Genomic DNA, 24,107 nt, shown 5'->3' with positions numbered 1-24,107 from the left:
TTTAATGGAAGTCAATGAGCACTTCCTATGGAACCCTGCCTTCTCAGTGTCAAAATATACAAAACCACTGACGAGCATCAGGTGATGTTTGGGGGCTGAAATCTAATTTTAGCATTTCTAAAAGTATCTAAGGAAACAACCCTTCCGAATAATATTGAGGATTTAATTGGATGCGTAAGCTATTTACTGGTCATTCTCATTACAACATAAGCTACTATGACCACTGAAGCCTGGTTATTATTATGAAGATTACACTTCTTTTTTATCATGAGACCATGCCTTGTCTTTTCAGCATTGGATCCATTTAAAGGCAACACTTTCCCCCCTAAATGTGCAGGCTAGTCAATATGAAGTTACATAAAGATGTGTTTCTTGCTGTTCCGTCAGTACCGCCGGCCAGCCGTTGCTCGTGAGGACCAGCGGCGAGACATCCTGCTGAATGAACTACCTCGATAAGGACAATCTAAAATATATTCCCTGATGAGTATGTCACATTTTATACCTGTGTGACATTTCTGTGTGAAAATTTGGAAGTATCCAATTCTATTTTTTTGTAGAGCCATGGTAATTAATAAACATTAATTCTTTTTGCAGTGTGTCTATTATATTTAGCTATTAAAGAAAAATCTTTGCTTTTTAAAATTTTTTTTAACATCTACATAGAAAAAGAACTTACTGTGGCAATAGATTGACTTGACCAATTTCAGTTACTGGTTTAACAGGAACCCTATCAAGAGCAATATTACGATTTTATACAGTCCGTGAATTATATTTATGATGGCGAGGGTGGAAATGTGTAAGGTCAGTAAAGATTTCTTCTATTTTCTGATTTTATTAGCTGCTTTTAAAAGGAAAGAAAATCATGTTGTCTACTTTCTTATTATGATGGGGAGCAAAATCATCTAGGATATTTGTCTTTTCTTTTTATCTTGTTATTCTCCAAAGATATCAATCATTCAATTAGGTCTTGTTTTTCGTAAAATAATTGCCAGGGGTCCTCTTTCAATTTTGGTCAAACAACTCTTGACTCGATTACTTGATGTCAAATCCACATTGAGTTTCCGAAGTGGGCTCCACGCAGTCTCCATACCTGAGAGAATACCAGGTTTCCTGCTTCCTGATTTACGTGACTTCTCAAAGTCAGCATTTGGATAATGACTTATAATGAAAACGATCCTTTAAAAAAGGAATGGCTTGCTATTGCTATGGGCAGGAGGCATTTGGGGTGACCGAGCCGCTGAAGTCATCTCTTTATTGGAGGATAAATGATGAAGGGGAGTTTGAATGGGTTACCAAGTTATAAATTAATCTTGAGGTACTCAAATGATTGTAAACCACCTGAGCTTTCCTCTCAGCTTTTAAATCATATGATATCAATCTTTGCTCATTTTCCTCTGGGTAATTTGTTATTATGCTTATGGTAACCAACTCCACGAGACATTAACCGGCAATCCACATTACCAGTGAGTATGCATTACAGCACTAAAATAAAAATAAACTCATGGAAGAATTAGCTGGAGACCTCAACTGCACTTTTCTGTCTGCAAAATGGCATGACAGTTTGGGGATTTGTAACTGAAAATAAATTTAATTATGTCACTACCTTGCTGCCGCTAATCAGTGCATGAGATGTGTATCAGGGCAGCGAAGTGCAGCTTTGGAAAAGAGGGTTCGCTACAAAGGCGGCATGAAGAAATGGGCTGCCTCTCTCACTCTTAGTATCTAAATTGACATTTAAATCAGATCCTGGACATGACCTTCTCTGTGTACGTTAGCAAGATATTTTTCTCGTTTGCCTCAGTAGAGTAGGGAAGCAGCTTTATACCATTTTGCATGGCTTGCATCAAGTGTTTTGCATACCTGTGACCTTTCAATTAATGTTATTTATGTTTCAATAAACCACCATGCTACTTTTCCAGATGTTCTAATCCTTCATGTAAATGAATTTATTAGATCCAGCCACCAGACTCAATGAAATCTGCCAAATTCCCTGTCTGGGCCACATACCACGGCGTTTAAACTAGATTTGCATAAGCTTGTTCTGTAAGTGTAATCTTAAGTATCATCTGCAGAGTTAAAGTTTCACTAATGTAAATCCCTGACAAATCAAATACAGATGTAGCTTTTTGCCCTTAGGGTTGAGCCTGTCAATTCTCTGCTCTCGTATCTACCTCCGCCTCTTGGCGCTGGGGCCTCCCATCCTCAACTTTTTTTTTTCAGTACCACTAATCTTTCAAAGTTGTTTATGATGTAAGTACATTGCAGGTACTAAACAGGGCAGCGAACAATGGCTGCCCCGTCTTCTTTTGCTTGTTCTGCCAGACTGAAATGAGGTTGGCACGTCATTGGAGGGGAGCTAGCTGTACCACCTGGAAAAATTCGCCCTGCCAATCAGTAGATGGCAGACAGATTGTTTCAGTTTGCCTAGAGATGTTTTAGATAAGGAGGAGTCAAGCTCAATAAATGCGTGAATGTCAGCCGGCAAATTCCAGAACGTGGCCAAGGTAAATTCAATAAGAGGCAATAGAGAAAGAGTGGGGGATTGGCAGGAAGAGGTTGGGGCGGGGGTGGGGGAGGGTCTATCTGTTTACACCCAGTCTTTTGGGTTATTGTCACAACCTCAGTGAAAGGCAGGATTCTTCTTTAGTTTCAGTGATTAGCTTCAAAAACTCTTGACAGGTTTAAGCCTTGTATAAAAAGAGGGAAAATATGACTGCTGAATGTGGAGGGTGTTAGTGTTCTTTGGGTTTGTTTTTGATTATTTTAAAGTCTAAATATGTTTCCTCTGCTGGTGCCCAGTTGCTATTTATTTGGTTTTAGCCTTTGAACCCCCTTATGCTGGCACATCATAAAAAACATATTCCTGCTCAAGTCTTATATTATGTAGTTTGTTTCTGCTCGGGGTGTTCACCAGGCAGGGCTGTACCCACTGAATAAGCCTCTCTTTGTTTTTGATAGACTCCAGGTGTTTATCGCTATAAGTTAGTAATGGAGTTAACCACAAGAAGCAAACTAGAAAAAGAAGGAATTGAGGAAAATTCTGAGTTTGATAACTCAGGAGTCTGCCTTCTGGCAAACCCCCTGAGGGAATAAATACTCTAAGAAAAAGAGGCCTTGCTTCTGCTTTTTAATCTAGTTGGATGAAATTGGGATTTTAGTATGCATAGATGCTCATTCATTTTACTTCTTCTGTGAGTTTCTTTGAAAGTGGCCAAAAAGCCTTCTTTCCCCCTTGAATTTTCATCATGGTACTGAAATGAGTAACGATGGCTATTTCCGAGGAGATTACTGATATCCATATTCTTGATCTGAGCTAGAAAGATTAGTGCCAGAAGCAATTTTCCACCTGTGGTAATTTTTCCTTTTCCCTTTCGAAAGGGGGAGGGCAGGGGGAGAGCAATAATGTTGGGATGGATGTCTGACGACGAGGCAGTGAAAGTGATCAGAGGACTCCCCCTCTTTTCCCTTCTCTTTTCAGTTGGGCTCCTTCTTATTTTTGCATTTCTTTTCTGTCCATCCAGACACTATTTTAAGACATTTGAGGCCAATTTAGGAGCATGCCGTGATTGTGAACAAGATTATTGAACAGTCTGTCCATTTGTCTACCTTCTCTGATAATACCAACGTATAAAGCTCTTTCCATGTTATGGAGTATTTTTCTCACCTTCAGGGCCCAAGAACTAAGTTCAGGGTCTCTAGGGAATGCAGATTTTCTACTATCAAAATCAGACTCCTGTTCTTTCATTTTTTTCATAGATTATTTTTTTCAATTGATTTAAGTATTATTGTCTTGGGCATAATAAAAATTTGTGTCCAAATAAGAAGATTGTGGGATTAAACAAAGTATTTATACAAAGTGCATTACAAACAGATGCAGTGTCGAAGGAACATACATTTCATAAAGTACTACTTTAAAAAAAATTTTGAACGTGTGCTAGGCATTGTTCAGCTATTGTTCCACGAGTTAACACATTTAATTCTCCCACTGACTGATGGAGGAGGTAGTCACTGTTATCTTCATTCACGGAGGAGAAAACTGAGGCACAAAGCATTTAGCTCATCTTTCCCAGCAGTGAGAGAATGGCACAGCCGGGAATAAAGAACAGACAGTTTGGCACTAACGCTGTGTTTGGTACCAGGTTTGTGTCAGGTGCAAGTAAGAACGGGTTAAGTTTCCTAACGTCCAGAAATCTATGCTGCTAAAACTGGATTTCTGGCTTCTTATTTGAAACCTTTAAGACAAATAAGCCCCATAAAAGTACAACTTAATACTAAATGTTCTGTTATTTTGCTTAATGTTTTTACCACACGATATATAGTGGGACTGACATGAGAAATCAACTCAGAAGTTAACCTTTGTTTGACTTTCTCTGGGTAGAGTTTTCTGATATTTAAAAATGCATTTTATTTTTTCTTTAGAGCAAGAGAGTGGGAGTGAGGGGAGAGGAGCAGAGGGAGAAGGAGAAAGAATCTCAAGCAGGCTCCACACTTAGCCAAAATCAAGAGTTAGAGCTTAATGGACTGAGACACCCAGGCACCCCCAAAAATTCAATTTTGGTGTCTACTTTTCATGTCTAAATAGGTGTGTAAAATAAATGTGTGTATTTCATCTTAAATGAAATTGGTACTCATAGGACTATAATTTAAAAAGACAAAAACCTATTCTCACTTTGGTTTTTCCAGAGCAGTTGCTCTTTCTTTCTTTCCTTCTTTCTTTTCCTTTCCTTTTTTCTTTTCTTTCTCTTTTCTTTCCTTCTTTTTCTTTCTTTCTTTCTTTCTTTCTTTCTTTCTTTCTTTCTTTCTTTCTTTTCTCCTTCCTTCCTTTTCTTCTTCTTTTCTTTCTTTCTTTCTTTCTTTCTTTCTTTCTTTCTTTCTTTCTTTCTCCTTCTTTCCTTTCTTTCTGGACTATACTGTTAATCTAATCCGAAGTTGTTGCTTTCAAATTAGGTTTTTTAAATTCCCCAAATAAAAATTAAGAAATCTCTATATATTTATTATCTTGAAAAGAAAGGATAGCTATTAAGAAAGTAAAAATTGGAAAAAGAATCGGACCCTAAAGAAACTCTCCAGTTTCCAAAGAAAAGGAATACTTAAGACATCTGCAATCAGTTTGGGCATTCGAGTCCTCTGTTTACGCACCAGTAAAAAGACTAGGTTGGCATTCTCGATAACTGCAGGTCCTTATTTATGCAAAACTTCATTGCCCTGTTTGGTGCCATATGGATAAGAGGGAAGGGATTGAGAGGTAGCAAATGTCATCCCATCTTTAGGATACCCCATTTGGTAATACCTTGTTCTTGAACCCCCTTTACAGACATTTCTGGATCCATTTATATTCTATTTACGAGGACTCATGGTCCTTGGACATGCTCCCACCACTCTCCTCCACAACATACAAAACATTTAAGAATGTTTTTTTATGTGTGTGAACAATGGTACCGTATCGCATTTCTTTCTTTTCTTTTCATGTTTCTGAGTATATAAGATCATATCCAAATGTGCATGAAACTTGTTATTAGGTCTTTCTGTCAACACAAGGTCAACAGAGAGAATTTGGAAGTGCTCTGGAAGGTCATTGCAAGATACGTTTTTAGGTACCTTGGGTTTATACAGCGAAAACTCTTCCCAAGGAGCTGGACTTGGGATTAGCATGCAGTTCAACAGAAAACAACCATTTAATCAGCTGGAGTTCCACCAAGCAGGCTTGAAATGTAAGAGTTCTCTAGTGGAGAAGATACACGGCCACGCCGAAAGACCAAGGGTGACTGCGGACAAGGCCAGGGGTGTCTGCACAACTGCAAAATGATGACAAGTCAAGGAACAAATCATTTCTTCTCTCACTCCAAGCCGCTGCCTACCGCAACACCTCCAGTGACAAACAGAAGCCACCCCCACACCCAGGACAGTCGCGCGGCCGGGGACAGCCTTGCACGCCTATGCTTGCACACCATGGTTTTCGCTTCCTTCCCGCGTCCTTTTCAACTGGCCCACTCTTACCATAGATTTTCGTCTCAAGAAACACTATTTGGAGAGCAGTGCCAAAAGGATATGCATTCCAACAACTTCTCCAGTTTTTCTAATATTTGCCAATCCGCCAGACAGTTACATACTTTGGCCAAATTGCTCTGGCCCCTTGTGGGATCGCTTTGGCTGGTCTGCCTTTGGCGTCCCGCCCTCAGGAAGCACGGGGCAGGCGAGGAGAAGCAGGCCTAGCAAACGATTGTAGTTTTTATTGAAAGGATGTTCTTAAGTATGTTGTTTATCAGTGTCTTCTTATGAGTCCCACAAGAGGCATTTCTGTTAAGCCTAGGCCAGGCAAAGCTGTCCTCCCGAGCAACTGGTATATTTCGAACTTACAGACGCCAGGCATCTCATAACAGCTAACTTAACAACATTCAAGTATAAATAAAATCTTAAGAACATAGCCAGAACACACCATTTTCATATTACTGCCCAATTATTTCATCAAATACACAGGCTACAGTTCATTTGAAATAAAATTGTCCTATCACTGATCATGAAAACTGCCAGAGTATTTAAATGCTGCAGAGAAAATGGTCTGGATTTAAGCGCTTCCATTCACAAGAGTTACCGATGCTTCCAAGTGGATGTGGATGCTGATGATGGTGACTTGTTTTTTGGAGTTTTTGCTTTTTATTTTTTTTCCTTTTTAAACCTACTCCTAAAATTTCAAGGACTTTTGGTGTTGGCTAATTAATAAGAAAGAGCAGGTGATGACAAGGTAAACGGTAATTTAGAAATTCTGATTGTTGCAAGGCAGAGACATGTATCAGGTAAAGAAGGAAAATAAATCTCAGGATCTACAAGCCTCTGGAGATTTTACTGTAAGTATTGAAATGTTCCTTGGCTGATTTCCCTACATATCAATTTTTATTTGAATCGAAAGGTGTGGACGTTAAGTTGGGAAAAACTCATTGCTATTTGAGAGGTAAAGGACAAAGATTAGCTCAGGCCCCGGGGCGGGGGGGGGGGTGGGGGGGTGGGCGGTGGGAACTGGCTGCGACAGACCAGCAGCCTCAGCATCACCGTCATCCCTGGACTTGGAAGAAATGCAAATTCTCCTGATGGTGATTCTGAAAAGCTGGAGAAAGGCTGCCATAGAGCAAACATCCAAATGCTCTGTGGTGATATTACTGAGTCGAACCTTTTCTCACCCACGCCGACTGTCCATAGGCCTAGTGTCTCAGAAGCAGTCGCTCCACACCATAGTCTAGAAAATGACCTGACGGGGCGCCTGGGTGTCTCAGTCGGTTAAATGTCAGACTCTTGGTTTGGCTCAGGTCTGATCTCGTGAGTTGGGAGATTGAACCTTGCGCTCCGTGGGGAGTCTGCTTAAAGATTCTCTGCCTCTGCCCCTCCCCCACTTGCTGGCTCTTTCTCTCTCTCTCTCTCTCAAATAAATAAATAAATAAATAGATCTTAAAAAAGAAAGGAAAAGAAAAGAAAATGACCTGATGAGGGTAGTCTCACTCACTGATCAATTTTATATTTTTCCCCTGCATTATTTCGAACAAATAAACAGAGATGTTACTTGAGTTTTATGAATCTTCAATACATTCCTTGGTACTTTTTCTTCCAAGAGGTAACAGTTTGCTGTGCTCTGGAGAGCATTCCACTGCAGATGTATTAGTGGTGACTGAATTTGTGGCAATCTGGGGGGCCTCTGGGTAGCAAGGTCTGGACTTGTGCTTTACAATTGCTGAGTAACACTTCTAGAAACACGAGTATTCACAAAAACTGAAGTGAATCACACAATGTCTATTAATTCTGTCCTTCTAAAAATTGTTTTTGAAATTATAAAAATAATAATGCTCATCATGTAAAAATGAAAACAAACATCACAATGTTTTTTCAAAGGAAAATGAAAGTCTCTTATAAGACCCACCAGTTCTTCCCATCCTGCCAAACCCCTGCATAGTTATTTATTCCTCAGAGGTAAACACGATCAACAATTTGGTGTGCATCTTTCCAGCCTATAGAAACATCTAAAAATATTCCATTTCTAAACAAGAACTAAATTATACCCTACATACTATTTTGCTACTGCTTTTTTTCCACAAAAGTATATGGTGGGACAAATTTTTGTAGCTAGGACTTACAGAAAATATAATTTTGAAAAATCCACACACAAGCTTGGGTAGCTCGCGCTGTTCTGTTGAGGAGGACCACGTGTATACTCAGTAGGTGTACCGTGTGGTGAGGGAGAGCAGGCTAATACTAGTGAATCAGAGTAATTAAGAGCGGGGCTGCCTGGGACTACTTTATGTGTGGTTTTGTAATGAAGACATGTGAGAGGTATCAGTAAGGCTCAACTGCCACAAAGTTGTTCAAGAAAGAGGAGGCAGTTAAAATGCAAAGGATCAGGACACTAAAAAAGAAGTGGTGGGGGGTGATGGGGAGCTTTTCAGCTTTTCTAAAGCAGGAACAAAGTCATAATAATAATACTAGCAGAACTGAGCATGGCATCTGGAAGGATAGATTAAAAGACTGGTCTGGAGTGAAGGGGACTGTTTGGGATTAGTGGGAAATCCATTGGATTAGTGCGGGAGTGGGAGTACATTGGACATGAAGGCAAAGAAATTTAGACATGATATCATAAAACACTTGGATAAAAGTAAAAATGAAAACATTATGTGACATGGACAAGAAGGAACATCTTTCCTTCTTCACATTTATCTAACAGATACTTTATTTTTTTGAAAAGCAAACACAAGCACACATACGCGGCCCTTCTTTTTCAAGCAGTTTCATAAAAAGAGTAATTTTTAGTAGTATTTGGTTTTATAAGGTGGCTATTTCAATATTAATATCTAAATTTGAACTTGCATAATTCGTTATGTGATGTTCTAAAGACTAAACATGGACTTGCATAATGGTTAAACCCAGGGGAATAGTTGTGGCTTTAAAAACTCTTTTGGTAAGTGTTGAAGTATAATTTGTATCTACATTTAAATTTCTAATAGGAGGGTTTGTTCTGAAGCATAATCAACTCACGACTTGTCACCCAGAACAGACACCGTTCGTGGTAATAGTTTCATTTAAAAAATACACAAATGACAGAATACGACTTAATAAACAGAAGGCAAAGGTTTGGTACTTTTCCAACAGGAAACTTTCTCTGACAAAATATATATAATTCTTTCTTTGGCTCAGAGGAATCGCTAAACGTCATAAAAGTGTAATCATCATAGCCGGAAAGCCCAGCACCAGATAAGGAGAGTGCTAGTTGTTTCTGAAACAGGCTGAACACTTATCACGATTTGTTTACTTTTTCTCCTTAGACTAAGATCAAATGAACAAACTCCAAGAGAATGCTCTAATAGAAGGAGACAAGGGAACATGAACAACTATATTCCATCGCTGACCTTTCGCCCACATGGAGATGTGATGTCCAGAGATTTCACAGTTTGTCTCATGGTCCTGACTCATGCATAGGATAAATAGGATTTTCCCAAGGAAAGCAGCAGAACGTCATGGTGTTACAAATGTGTATTTTTATGCCTTTAAGTCTTTTATAATGTGGCTGATTATCTTCAGAAGAGATCACCACACTAAAGACTCTCCCGAGGCTTTATGGAATAATAAAATATGTCGGGCGTGTTTTGTTTATTTCCTTTTTAAGTACTACACAAATTTAAATACACTATTTGTTTCAAAACAATCTGAAAGAATGAATAAATCATTTCCAATAGGATGGAAACACATTAAAAGCAGAAATTTGGAAAAAGCCAAAGAAAGCCTCAATCTGCACATTTTTCCCATCCTATCTCCCCCTTGTTATTCAAAATCCAGCTTGTATGTTAGGATTTAAAAATATTATACCTAAAATGTCCCTCCCTCCCTCTTTCCCATGTTTCTTCCCATTTTTTTTTTTTTTTTAAGCTCTACACTGGTGAGAATTTGGTGTACGAGTCTGGGGCAGTTTATGGCACCAGTTATTTTGGTCTACTAATCTTTCCCAGGCTTTCCCTATTTTCAAGACACATTCTAATTTGGGGTCATATGGATCATTTATAAGGAAATGCCTTTTTGTAATCCACTTGCCCCTACATATATTTTTATTTGTAATATTTACACAGCTAATTTGACCAGAGGAGAAACTGCTCTTGGAACATGAGTGATTTCTACACAGAGAGCAAATTTAGTTCCAATCAAGATCTCTATGATTAGGAACGGGTGTTCAGAGTAATTTGGAATTCAGGGCAGCTACCCATGCAGCACGCGCTTAGATTTTTAGATGTGGTGGTGAACTGTTGAAAAGAAACTGGCTGAGATGTGAACATCATTCGAAGTGGAAAAAGAAAAATAGCTTGTCTTTGGGCTTCATGCCATTTTCTTCCTTTGGTATCTGAAGAAGAGTTTTTTTCCTGTTTGGGCAGAAAGCGACCCTAATAGTAACCCAAAATGGTTCCTCCACAAGCAAGTGTTATCTGCCCCATGTATCTCAGTGAAAGTGGGTCTAGGAAATCATAGACGGACTCTTATTGCTAAGACTAGAATAGAAGGAATAGAAGATTACAGTGCTCTTTAGTCTAAAATGTTAGATATTGGATTATTTAGAATAGTTTTAGCTGTAGTCATAAAAACCTGACATAAGCGGGTTTAACAAAAGGAAGATTATTATATCGCATCCTATAAATCCCAGAAGTAAGACCTCAGGCGTGACTAGTTTGGTAACTTGGAGGCAGCATCAAGGGTCAGAGTTTTTTGCTTCCCTCACGTCGAGACTGGGACCATCCCAGCTGTTTCTTCTCCTGGTTATGAGGGAACAGACAGGGGTAGTCAGGATTCTCACTTTCTGGATCACACCCAGAGGTAGAGAGGGAAAGAAATTCTTGCCTTCAAACACGTTAAGAGATCTTTCCCTTCAATCTGGTTACACCTTTGAACTCACGGGAGTCGTCAGGAGAACGCCATCTGCTAATTGACTCCAAGTAGTCAAGATCCACCTTAGGAGCTGGGCATAGACTCCGTTCCTGTTTTGTTCATTGCAGCATTGAAATACTTTTTGCTGCCATTTCTGGAAAAGGTTGTTTTGTGCCACAAGTTAAATTTTATTCTTCTTGAAGGGAATAAAGTTAGTACTGGCAAGTTAAAGTACCTTTGCAATTAGGATCTGGAAGAAAGGATGAATGCAGTAGAACCATGTGGCATATACAATTGATTTAGGGGTGTCATCTGGAACATAACCTCACTTCGAAGCACTGCCTCTATGGAAAAATGCATTCTGTGTTAAAAAAAAATCAGCTTTCAACTGAATAGGCTGTATTTATTCCCAACATTTAGCAGAGTCTGGCATAGGATAGATGATCAATAAAGATATATTGAAAATATGTATGACATGGGAAATACAACCCATTTGTAAGTTCAGAATACCTGCCTTCAACTCAACTCCTTTTTCAGGGAACTTTCAGTGGGAGATATGACATCTACAAGAAAGTGTTAGTGATCAACAGAAGAAGGTATATAATAAAATACTAAATTGAATATCACCAAGAATTCCAAATATAAAGTGTAGCCATTAAGGTCTAAGGACAACCAGGGGGGAAAAAGAGCAATTATTGCCAGAAGATGTGTTTTTAAAGAGTTAAATAAAAAACGAACCTGAAAATAATAAAAAGGAACAACGAATATATCATAGTATTTAAAAAATACGACTTAATAAACTGTAAAATTTGGAAGAATTTTAACTATAGTGTTAGGTTTTTAAATTCCACAGTTACAGGTATATGTTAAAAAATACCAAAAATAGGGGCGCCTGGGTGGCTCAGTCTGTTAAGTGTCTGCCTTTGACTCAGGTTAGGATCTTGGGGTCCTGGGATCGAGCCCTGCGTCAGGCTCCCTGCTCAATGGGAAGTCTGTTTCTCCCTCTTCCTCTGGCTGCCCCCTGTCCCTGCTCATGCTCTCTGTCTCTGTCTCTCAAATAAATAAAATCTTTAAAAAAATACCAAAAATAATTTCTTTTATCAAACTGATATTAATATGTAATCAAATATTTTTTAGCCATATCATTGCAAAGAATGTTAGAATTTCATCAACTATGATTTTAGGAAAAATGTTTTTCAATTTGAAGAACTCACATAGTGAAAGGCAGTGTCCTAGATGTAGCTTGCTTTAGAGCAGGGCAGGACCTGATCATGTTGGTGTAGGCCATTGCGTTTGAGTCATGAATTGAGAACCTAGAAAGTGTCTCTTGCCTCAAAATATATTTCCTATTCTACTGTCTTCCTGGTGAAATCTCACCACCAGATATTCATTCCTGTGAGTCAGTATATGTGCTCTTTTGAAAAGCTAGTCATTCACCTCTTAATATAAAAAGCAGCTCTAATTCGTTCTTCCTTTCCTGTAATTAAACCTGGTCACTGAGGGAATCCATTAACCCATAATCATTTATTGACACCTGCCACGACTGGACATTATGTAAATCTCTGGGTTACAAAGATAAATTATAAGCAGTCTCTTTTTTTAGAAGTCCATACTTTTGCTAAGAGACCAGCTTAACTACAGTGATGTGATGGGGCGTGTTACCTGGGTGACAATACTAGTCTACATACCAGGGTGGAGGAAAGACTGTGTCGCCAGGATGTGGAACTTCAGCATGGGGCAAGTGGCAAAAGAGGCTTATGAGTTTTGGTGGGATGGTATTTCTAAGATAAGGAACAGGGAAAGATATGGCAAGAAGTCAAGACAGCCCACAGGTCACATTTTAAGGATTTAAAAATAATTTTTTGTAAATGGAATCTTTTATAAAATGATCTCTTAAATTGAGACATTCATGTAACATTTGTTTGACATTTAGAATAAAATTGTGCTCAATTAATAACCTTGACAATAGAATGTGTAAGACAAATGTTACAAGATTCTTTTGAATATGTGGTGATGTCACTCCTGTTCCCCTTCATCTCCCAAATACATAACAGATGAAGGCAAAGTGACAGACGTGGGCATAGATGATGTTACATAATGGTTACAGGATTTGAAGTTATTCATGACTGACAAACCGTCACAACATTCCTTGCTTTTTTCCCAAATACTGCTCCTCATGTGGGCAACAATTTCCTGTACAAAAGCCCAGAGCAATTGCTCTCGGGACTGAGTCTCACAGTCATCACTCAGACATTGTTTCCAAATTATCTTAAATGTCAACTTAGACCAAAAGTCCTGATGGTAAAATGCATGAGTGTGTATCCTGATTGGTCAATAAAGCCGGTTAACAGCACTGCCTTCAATCACAGGTTACAATGATGTGATTACACCAACCGTGTCTGAAGGCTGAGCTTGTAAGACTTAGGTGTCAAATTGTTTGCACCATTCCTAGTCCCCTTTTAAAGTATGTATTGCACTATCATGGGGCCACCTGGTTTCTCAGTCTTGGTACTTTTTAACCTTTTCAGCCAGATAATTTTAGGGGTGGTGGGGGAGGGAGTATGCCTTAGCAGTATTCCTGGCCTCTACCTACTAGATATCAGAAGCATACTCTTCCCCCACCAAACAGTGATGAACAAAAATGTCTCCAGACATTGCCAAATGACCTCTGGGGGGCAGAATCATCCCCAACTGAGAACCACTGGGCTATATGCCATACCGATATCCACTCTTGAGTAATGTAATTGATACTGTATATAGATCTATTTTATGGAGCTATAAGGTGTTGAAAAGAAGCTTACAAGTGACTCAGTGAGAAAGAATGACAGACCAACCAGATCAACACTTATAGCCAATGATACATCAGAACACACTTGACCACAGATGACAGTATACAACTTAATCAGGAGGAAGTGAAGTGGGAGGTGAAGCCGGTGGTATGATACAATGAATTTTCTTTGTGTGTGATTTTTTTCCTGCTTTTAAAAGTAACATATGTGTTCATTACAGAAAAAAGGTAACATACAGAAGTAAGAAGAAGAAAAGAAAAATTAGCCCTAAAATTAGATGATGGTTATTGTCGAATTTGTTATCACATGGTTTCCCCTTGACTCTTCTTTCTCTGACATGTGAAGGACAAAGTACCAAAGACAGACTATCTTCAGACTAAATAGTAGAACTAGGAGGGTGCATGAAGGAGAACCACAGCTGACTCCCGCTGACAGGAAACAAAAGCAAGAATTTAACCTTTATTTCATGTCACTAAGTTTTAGGACTATTTGTTACTGCAGCATAACCTCATAAAATCTAATTTATAGTATATTTTATTCTCGTCTATAGACATACACGTATATCATGAATAAAATATAAATATAATATTTAAAATATATACACTTCTATTTTTATATTTATATTCTAAATAACTGGGTAATTTTCACTTTTGTATCCTTGTGATTTACTTTTCTCTCTTTGATAATTTTCAAGTATAATTATTCCTCTCTTACATGAATTTGAATAACTGCCTCGTATTCTATTGTGCTAAGTCAACCCCCTATGTTATTACACGTTACTTTATTTTCAATTAATACCCTTATCCATTGCATCTCGACACAGAAATCTTTGTGTGCATCTCTGATTATTCTCATAGGATAAGTCAAAGAAGTAAAAAACTGGGCAAAGAAGGTAGTCTTGTAAAGCTTCTAGTAGAGATTGCAAAGTTGCTCACCATAATTACCACACCGGTAGTCTCCTTCCAGGGTGCATCGAGGTGTTAACTTATTCACACCCCTCATCAAAATCGGAGATCAACATTCAGTTCAAAAAGAAAAACTTTGAAAATGTCATGGAGGGGTGCCTGGGTGGCCCCATTGGTTAAGCATCCAACTCTTGGTTTTGGCTCAGGTCGTGATCTCAGGGTCGTGGGATTGAGCCCTGCGTCAGGCTCCACGCTCAGTGTGGAATCTTCTTGTCCCTCTCCCTCCCTCTTCTCTCCCCCCATTCATTGGAGCACGTTTGTGTTTGTGCTCTCTCTCTCTCAAAAATAAATAAATAAAATCTCTAAAAAACGAGAAGATGTCATGGAGCAAAATACTTTTTTTTTTTCAGTTTCTTTTCCTGGCTTCCTACTGACATTATTTTTTTGCATATTATTTTAAGTGTGTTGCTCCTTATTTTCAAAGTAAACAGGAAATAGGTGTAAGAAACCTGGTTTTCCTACTCAAGTTGGAAGACTAGCATGGGTAGGCTCAAGGTTCCAAATCAATAATCCAATAATACGCCCTAAGTAACTTGGAACAATAAAATACAGTAGGAATGTCAGCATGGAAAAAATTCATGTAAAAATGGTTTCAAGTGAACTTTGAAAGGAATGAAAAAGCAGAGAAGCGATGTTCTATGGCACTCATTCATCCATGAATTCATTCAACAAGTAGTAACCAGAAGAGCCAGCTATTGTGTAAATGTGGAGGATACAGTGTTGCACAAGCTAGACAGGCTTCCTGTCTACCCTGAGATTGCAGCCAATGGCCAAATAATCACAAGAGCAAAGCCATTTGATTTAACGGTGCCCCAATAGGATAAGTTCAGAGCCAGTAATCACATGACGGGAGTATCCAACCATGTCAGATGCCCACTTCAAAACGTTCCTGTGAGGGAACGTGCTATTCAGCAAGGGGCAGATTGAAGATTCGAATCCAAGTCTTCTTGATGCTCAAGTCTGTGCTCAGCCAAAGATTTGTATAGTATAATTTAGCAGGGTAAGTATATAAGATACGTAGAAAGAGAATATATTGACAAAACAATATCACCTTATATTTCAGGTTTGTAGGTGTGCATCTCTAGTCTAGAAAGGGGTAGAATGTGTCTTAGATCTTTAGTGATACTGCTTGGTTAAAATTTCTCTGTCTTTATTATTAACCCCTCTGACAATTTCCCGTATAGTACATTGAGAAGCCAAGTTCTTTGGCAAAAAATGTAATTGACATGTATTTATGTGTGCAAAAACAGTCATTTTATCTTTATGATTAAAAGTTAGTTACCGAAGCAAAAAGGGGTTTTTAAAACCTGGGGGGCTGTTTGGATTTGTAAAGCAAGTGAAACCTTACAATAAGGCATGTGCTTTACATTTCCTTGATTGGCAGCACTGTTTACTCTGGGGGCAGCACTGCTTAAGTCAAGCTTTCTTGCTCTTCCCCATAAACTGTTACATGATAGACTGATGTCCACCAACCTTGAAGGATATATCTGAAAACAGCACATTTATTTTTTTGATCTAATGCTGACCAGTCCGGCCTCTAAGCTCCTTATTAGACTATGTGGGAAAAGCTTTTAATGTCTGGGAGAACATGATAATGTGGGTCACCAAAATTTAAGTATTTTATAGAGAGGAGACCATCATAATTTAAGTGCAACTTTGTAAAGTGTAAGCTATTGTTTTCCTAATGCAGGGTCTCCACATCTTCGTTAGCTTATTTTAACTGTATCCTAAACCAATGGTTCACCAGATGGCAAAAAATATACTTTTTACTGAGTTTGACACATTTTATGTTTTAGTTGACAGTGTTGATTAGTCTTGATGTTTGACTCTTGGCTAAGCAGAAAGCTTTTTTTTTTCTTTTCTTTTTAAAAAAGATTTTATTTATTTACTTGAGAGAGAGAGAGCAAGCTAGAGAGAGCATGAGTGGGGTAGGGGGAGTGGGAGAGGGAGAAGCAGACTCCTTGCTGAGCAGGGAGCCAGATGTGGGGTTCGATCCCAGGACCGTGGGATCATGACCCTAGCTGAAGGCAGACCCTTAACTGACTGAGCCACCCAGGCGCCCTGCTAATTATTGTGTTTTTGAGTAGAAGTCTGTCTATACTATACTAGAACCAGGAGCTGAAATTTTTTCTGTTTGGTACCTGCAGATGTTGACCCAGAGAATAGCAGTCTCAGTGGGGTGCTAGGGAGGGAAGGAGGTTTGGTGGAGGAGATGGGAAGTGAAAAAGTGGAGACAAGGATTATTTAAGCCCTCTTTTGAGGAAGTAGGAATAGGGTGACAACTGAAGGCAGACCTGAGGTCAGGGAAGGTTTTTCTTAAGGGGTTTTTGTGTTTTTTTGGAGATTTTATTTTTAAGTAATTGCCACACCTAACATGGGTTCAAACTCACAAACCTGAGATCGAAAGTCACATGGCTTACAGACTGAGCCCGCCACGCACCCCTCTTAAAGCACGTGTTTTGAAGCACGTTCATATACTGATAAGAATGAGCCAGTAATAAGGAGAATATTGACGATGCATGATAGAGAGAGGCAGGGGATAATTGCCAGAAAAAATTCTCTGAAGAAGCTGGAAGAGGATGAGATCTGGGGTAAAAAATAGCCTTAGAAGAGGAGAGGAAGAGTTAATTCAGTTTAACCAGAGGGAACAGAGTATGGACATGAAGAGGTACATTGGCAGATTTGGTGATTAGAAATGAGATGATTTTCTTCTGACAACATTTTCTCAGTGAAATAAGAGAATAGTTGGCTAAGAATGAGGCACAAGTAGATATTTGAGGTATAAGATAAAGGAAAGGTAAGGAAAGGTCATTAGATATTCTATTATACATATATTTAAATACATATATATTTAAAGATTTTGTTTATTAGAGAGAAAGAGAGTGAGGGAGGGAGAGCACGAGAGGGTGGAGGGTGGAGGGAGAAGCAGACTCCCACCGAGCGGGGAGCCTGATGTGGGGCTCGGTCTGAGACTCCAGGATCATGACCTGAGCCTAAGGCAGTCGCTCAACCAACTGAAGCACCCAGGCACCTCACCATTTTATATTTTTAATGTAATAACTTTTTTCCCTTCAATTTCCTCTATAAAGATAGAAAAAAGTAACCCCTAGAAATTTACGTAAGTATAAAAGTCTTCCCTGCTGTCATTATCATTTATTAATTCTATAGCTATCCATAGAAAGTTTTACTTTAATGTAAGATCCTGCAGACTACTTGAACATTCTGACTTATGGGACAAATTTACATTGTGCCACATGCAAAACAGTGCTTACTATGTGAAACTTTTTATTGCTTATAATGATGGTTTGCTAGTTTTGAGGTTCAAAATATTTGCTGAATTAAATGGTGGTTGTGTTTGTTACCGAATGCTGCAATAAAGTCTTATAAAGTTGAGTGATAGTCCTTATAAACTTTCAACATTTTTATATTTCTAAAGACTACATTAAGGATGGATATTGTGCGGGTCAATTCTCCATGGTGTTTCTATAGGTCTTGTGACAGCTTGCATTCCATACTATGTTTTCAAGGGTATTTTCTGTGCACATGGCATAACACTTGAAAGAAAGAGATCTTTCTGGAATAGAGGAGGGACCTGCTTCCTGACTAAGATGATAAAGATAGTAGCTCTTTCTGGAAAAGTTTGAGCAGATATGTTTAGCAACTCCTTATAAGATTGGGGTTTCCCTACGCTCAGAATTCCCTGGCTGTGATATATACCCATTAAGATGCATCACCCACTTTGGCCCACTTGCATCAATCCCATGGGACTTGGGGCACAAGGGGAACCAACATGAATGAATCTCATGCTGCCTTCTGTGCTGGGAGTAGTAAAGCCATTTGTCTTTGACCCAGGAATCTCATGTCTTTGAAGAGCATTTATGACTGTGGCCAGCTAACTTGTTAACTTACAAGTAAACATCACATTTCACAGTTCCTGACATTTCAAATGATGACATTAGCACTGTCATTTAATAGCATTTAAAAATGCAAAGTGCTTTTTCTTTTGAGTTGCATTTGCCCCTAATCTTTTCTCTCCATTTTATTATTTTTAATTTTCAGGATTAATTTAAACACCTAGTTATTTCAACCAACATGTAAGACACATAATATGTTTTAAAGTCTTTCAGTAATAATGTTTAAATGTCTGACTTTTAAAAATGACACTTTTCCTCCATTTTTTTAAAAGAATGGTTATTTTAAGAAGAGTTAAATAAGCATGGAATAGTAATTGTTTCTGAGTTACAGCAAGCAATAGATTGAATTTTGAGCTCTGAAGATCACATTCCAGCTAAACAATTTCCCAAGGAACAGAAAGCCCAAGTGCTTCCCTAAATATCAAGCAAATGACAGCAATAATTGGTAGGGGACTGCTTTGAACTGACGATGGAGAGCAGCTCACTGTGGTTTACCAAATTTAGACTTGGTAAAATGAAACCTAGTAGGTATAGGCAGAGGAGACACCAGGGTCAGTCAATGGGGCAGACCAGGGAGAGCCCAGCTGGCTTCTTTCAAAGAATACAACCAAAGAGAGGGTCTTGGAAGTCATCAAAGAGTGAGAGACACAAGCAACATAAAATACTCTGGAGATGGCAAGGGAAAATTGCATCCTGTGCTTTTAGGACGGCAGGATGTGGGTTGACAGAATCAAGCATGGAACTTTCCTACTCAAAATGAGTCAGGGGATAAGACTGGTGATCAAAGGCAGGAAGTAAATAGAGGTCCCAATGCAGCTGGGACCCATGATGCATACTGCACAGTGAAACCCAACTGATTTGTTTCCCAACTGGTAAGGAAACTTCGTGAAACAAATGAAAGAATGCCTGATTCTCGAAAATGTGGTGGGTCTTAGTTAGGTCCCCTGAATTGTCCCAGTTAAAACGTCATTAAATATAATTATTAACTAATTATTTAAGTATGCAAACATTTGTTTATTTTAAGGAACTTAATATAAATTCAAGGAGTTAAAATTACAGACCATTAAAATACTCTTTTTTATTAAGCCCACTTCTAAACAAAGGTATTAAGAATGGATTTAATTTTATTTATTTATTTATTTATTTATTTATTTATTTATTTATTTATTTATTAAAGTGAACTCTATGCACACTGTGGGGCTCAAACTCATGACCTGAGATTAACAGTCACATGCTCTACTGACTGTGCCTGCCAGGCAACCCTGTTAAAAAACTCTTGTGATGTGTGCTAATTTAGTAATTATTTATTGGATTTCTTCCTAAATGCATAAAGTAAAAAAAAAAATTCATAGAAATGATAAGCTTTCATAAGTATTGCTTTCTTTTTTTTTTTTTAAAGATTTTATTTATTTATTCGACAGAGATAGAGACAGCCAGCGAGAGAGGGAACAGAAGCAGGGGGAGTGGAAGAGGAAGAAGCAGGCTCATAGAAGAGCCTGATGTGGGGCTCGATCCCGTAACACCGGGATCACACCCTGAGCCGAAGGCAGATGCTTAACCACTGTGCCACCCAGGCACCCCTCATAACTATTACTTTCTTGAGGGGTGATAAAATGTCAAATAAAGCTATTCTGTTGTGCTATTTCTACCTGTTTATTAAAAGCATGTGGACTTTGAGATCTATTTTGGATAATTCTAGATGCGTACCTCTTTCCTTGAGAAACAACTCAGAATGGATCATTGGTGATAAAGTGTTTTTCCTTGATGCCATTTTAAAGGAGTTACCAAAAGAATCTTGACTAAAATTTTAATTCTCATGTTTGTAGAATGTTGGCTACCCCACCAAAATAAATTGCTCCCAGAAGAAAGGGCAATCAAATAAATGGGTGAGTTTGAAGATGAGAAGTTGTATGAAGTTTTCTTCATATGCCATTTATTTAATGAATGTTTAATGCAAGACAGGTGCTTATCTATCTGTCCTTATGGAGCTTACATTCTGGCAGTGGGAGACTGACAACCAACAAATCAAATAATATGCCAGGTGGTGATAAGTGTCATGGAGGAAAATAGAACAGGGGAGAAGGAATGAGGGATGCTGGGAGTGGGATGGGGATGTTGTCTGTCAGATATTTTGAAAGCACACATCTGATAGCAATGTTCCCTTGCTTAAACCATTCAAAGCCACCCCATTACCTTCAGCACCAAGATCACACTTCTAAGCCTGAGGTACTCCACCCTGCATGGTTTGACCTTGATGAACTCTCAGTTCTCAACTCCTTCAGTGCCTTCAGGCACACTCTTCATTTGGGCCATATTTAGTTACACCAAATACCAGATTAGGGCATGCTCTCTCATGCTTCTATGCCTCTACTTGTTTGTGTACCTTAAAATACCTACCCTTCCTCCCCAGTTCTGTTTACCTAGTAAACTTCTTACCCTCTAAGACACAGATCTAGTATCATAGCTTCTTAGAAGTGCTTTCTGATCCATTTTTCTGCTATCGCAGGCCAGTTTCAAGCCTTTCCTCTTTTCAGGGCCCTGTAATTGGCTCACTCCAGTGCAACCTGCTTACAATTCCACAACACTATACTCTATGCTTCTCTGTTTTAACACCGTTCACACCGTTATATACAGAAGTTTGGAACTGAGTGGGTGTAAACGAGTAATATCCTCACTCTGAATTGGTTTTCACTGCATTGTGTTTTACCTGAGGATAGGGTTTGTGTATGTGTGCATTTATACTCTGTGCATGATCGCAGTCCCTGGCACATGGTATGCATTTCATAAATGTTTGTTTTATCAGTAGATTTTATATGTCAACATTCCAATCAAGTTCTCGATATTGATTTAGCTGCAAAGATCCTTTATAGTATTTTCTGCATGCTAGTGTCAAGACACAGTAACATGAATATATCCACCCCAATTTCTTTCTTTTTTTACCTTTTGATATTATGGATGCCATGTCATAATCTAAGGACATAATAATATACAACATTCATTGAACTCATACTATGAGCCAAGCACTGTCCTAAACATTTTACATGTAACAACTTATTCATTCCGCATGACCACCCTAGAGATGGGTTTTATCAATTTCCCCATCTTGCATGGCCAAAAAGTGCTTAAATAACTTGTCCAGGATCTGTCATACAAGTAGGTTTCAAACACAGGTAGCCCAACACCCATTCTTGTGTTTTTAATCACTACACTATGTTGTCTAATTTTTATTAAGCCTCAGAAAGTTAAATTATTCATTCCTTAAGAGAAAGAAAAAGAAGCAGCTGAGAAATATTGGCAGAGAATTTGAACTACTGAAATTTTTAAGGGTTGTTTGGAATGGTGCGGAGGGTGCAAAGTACCTTAGGAATTGTGCCAAAGCTTTGAACTTAAGCCTCTAGGTACAGTAAATTAGATACATGATATTCTCGTCATCTGCTGCCTTCAATAATAATTCATCTAATCCAGTGAAGGATGGTAAGTGCTTTGGAATAAATACAAAATGCTGTGGTTTCCATGGGGTGCAGTAAGAAGACTTAAAATAAATAAGCAACTCTTTGTAGCCCGCAAATAGTTTTCCCACTCTACTCTACGTCCTGTTAGTATAATAACAACAAACATTTGACGAGCACGGTCACATGCCCTATTTCATTTGATTCTTTCCACAACTCTGGAAGGTAAGCAGTGCATATATGATTCATGTCTTACAGAGGCAAAGACTCGAAATGTTAAAAAGTATGAATGAGACATGTGAATTACATCTCTTACCTCTTTTTCTCTCCTCCTCATCTTGCTTTTTTAAAATTATGTCTGATAAATAAGCTTAATTGCAATCAATGCTATTTATCTAATATAAAGTGATAGCAAAACTGGGACAGTTCTTCATTACTGTTAAGAAAATGATTCATTGAGAAACTATCTCAGAAGTAATTAAAAACAGACATAATACAGGCCATATGCGTACAATCTCTTAACTTTTGAGAACTTTTAATTGCTGGTTTTACCTACGAGCATTCCAGCTATTCTGTACCTATCCTTGGCAGTGCCTGCCTCCTACATTCCTCTCTGGGGAGAGCCTGGAAAAACCAAGAATGGTGGTTCCTAGAAATCTGCATGAAGGTCTTAATGATACTTTAGTGATAGTGACCCACAGTTTTCTAGAGGAAGCGAAGTATTTCGTATATTTTACTTCACATTGGATCATTCGCACAATACTCTTAAGTATGTATAGTAGATGCTAATGTTCCATCCAGGTTTATAGATGAAGAAGTGGTGAGAATAATGTGACTCTATGTTCTTTTTAAAAGTTTCTCCTTGGCCAACTGTGGAAGGAGCCAAGATACCCTTCAACAGGTGAATGGATAAAGAAGATGTGGTTCACATATGCAATGGAATATTACGCAGCCATCAGAAAAAACTGAATACCCACCATTTGCATCGACATGGATGGAACTGGAGGGGATTATGCTGAGTGAATTAAGTCAGGCAGGGAAAGAATTTTCATATGGTTTCACTCATATGTGGAACATAAGGAATAGCGCGGAGGACATTAGGGGAAGGAAGGGAAAACTGAAGGGGGGAAATCAGAGGGGGAGATGAACCATGAGAGACTATGGACTCGGGGAAACAATCTGAGGGTTTCAGGGGGGTTCAGGGGGGTGGGGTAGCCCAGTGATGGGTATTATGGAGGGCGTGTGTTATAATGAGTGCTATATGCACAAACAATGAATCATGGAACACTACATAAAAAACTAGTGATGTACTGTATGGTGATTAACATAACATAAAAAAAAACATGAATAAAAAGAAGACCCAAAGTGGAAAAAAAGAAAAGTGTCTCCTTGACCTCTCCATATATGTTTTCATGAATTTAGTTTTGCTATGAAGCATGAGAAAACATTTCTCTTCTCAAACCTATCATTTCTCACTTTTTTCCATCAAATGAGCAATACTTTCATTTAGTGCCTGAGTAACAAACTTAGGAATTTCTTGATATCTCTCTTTTCCTTCTCCTGACGTTAAATCCATTGGTAAGTTCTGATGACTTTTTTTCGAAATTATAACCCAAATCTAGGGCACCTGGGTGACTCAGTCAGTTAAGTGTCCAACTCTTGATTTTGGCTGAGGTCATGATCGCAGTGTTGTGAGACAGAGTCCTGCATTGAGCCTTCTGTGGAGTCTGGCATCAGGCTCCGTGCTCTCTCTTTCTCTCTCTCTCCCTCTCCCTCTGCTTGTGCTTTCGCTCTCTCTCTCAAATAAATAAATAAATCTTAAAAAATAAATTATAACCCAAATCTTTCGACTTCTTTATAGTAGAGCTACTTTTGTCATTTCATTTAGGGCTAGCATTCCCAGGACCTAGAATAGTATCTGCTATGCCACAGGTGATATGTGTAAAATCAATATCTTTTTCCTACACAAGCAGTGATTTTCAAAATATTTAACAATATATATGGCAGGAGCTTGGACTATCAGCAGAAATACTGAAGTCCTGTAAGCTCTCTGCTATGCCACATCTTAACCGTTTAGTTAGTGAACCATGAAGAAGTTTGGAG

Source organism: Ursus arctos, unplaced genomic scaffold, assembly GCF_023065955.2.
Source record: "Ursus arctos isolate Adak ecotype North America unplaced genomic scaffold, UrsArc2.0 scaffold_13, whole genome shotgun sequence".
In the NCBI taxonomy this organism is placed as follows: Eukaryota; Metazoa; Chordata; class Mammalia; order Carnivora; family Ursidae; genus Ursus; species Ursus arctos.
Note: the sequence above shows the minus strand (reverse complement) of the source record.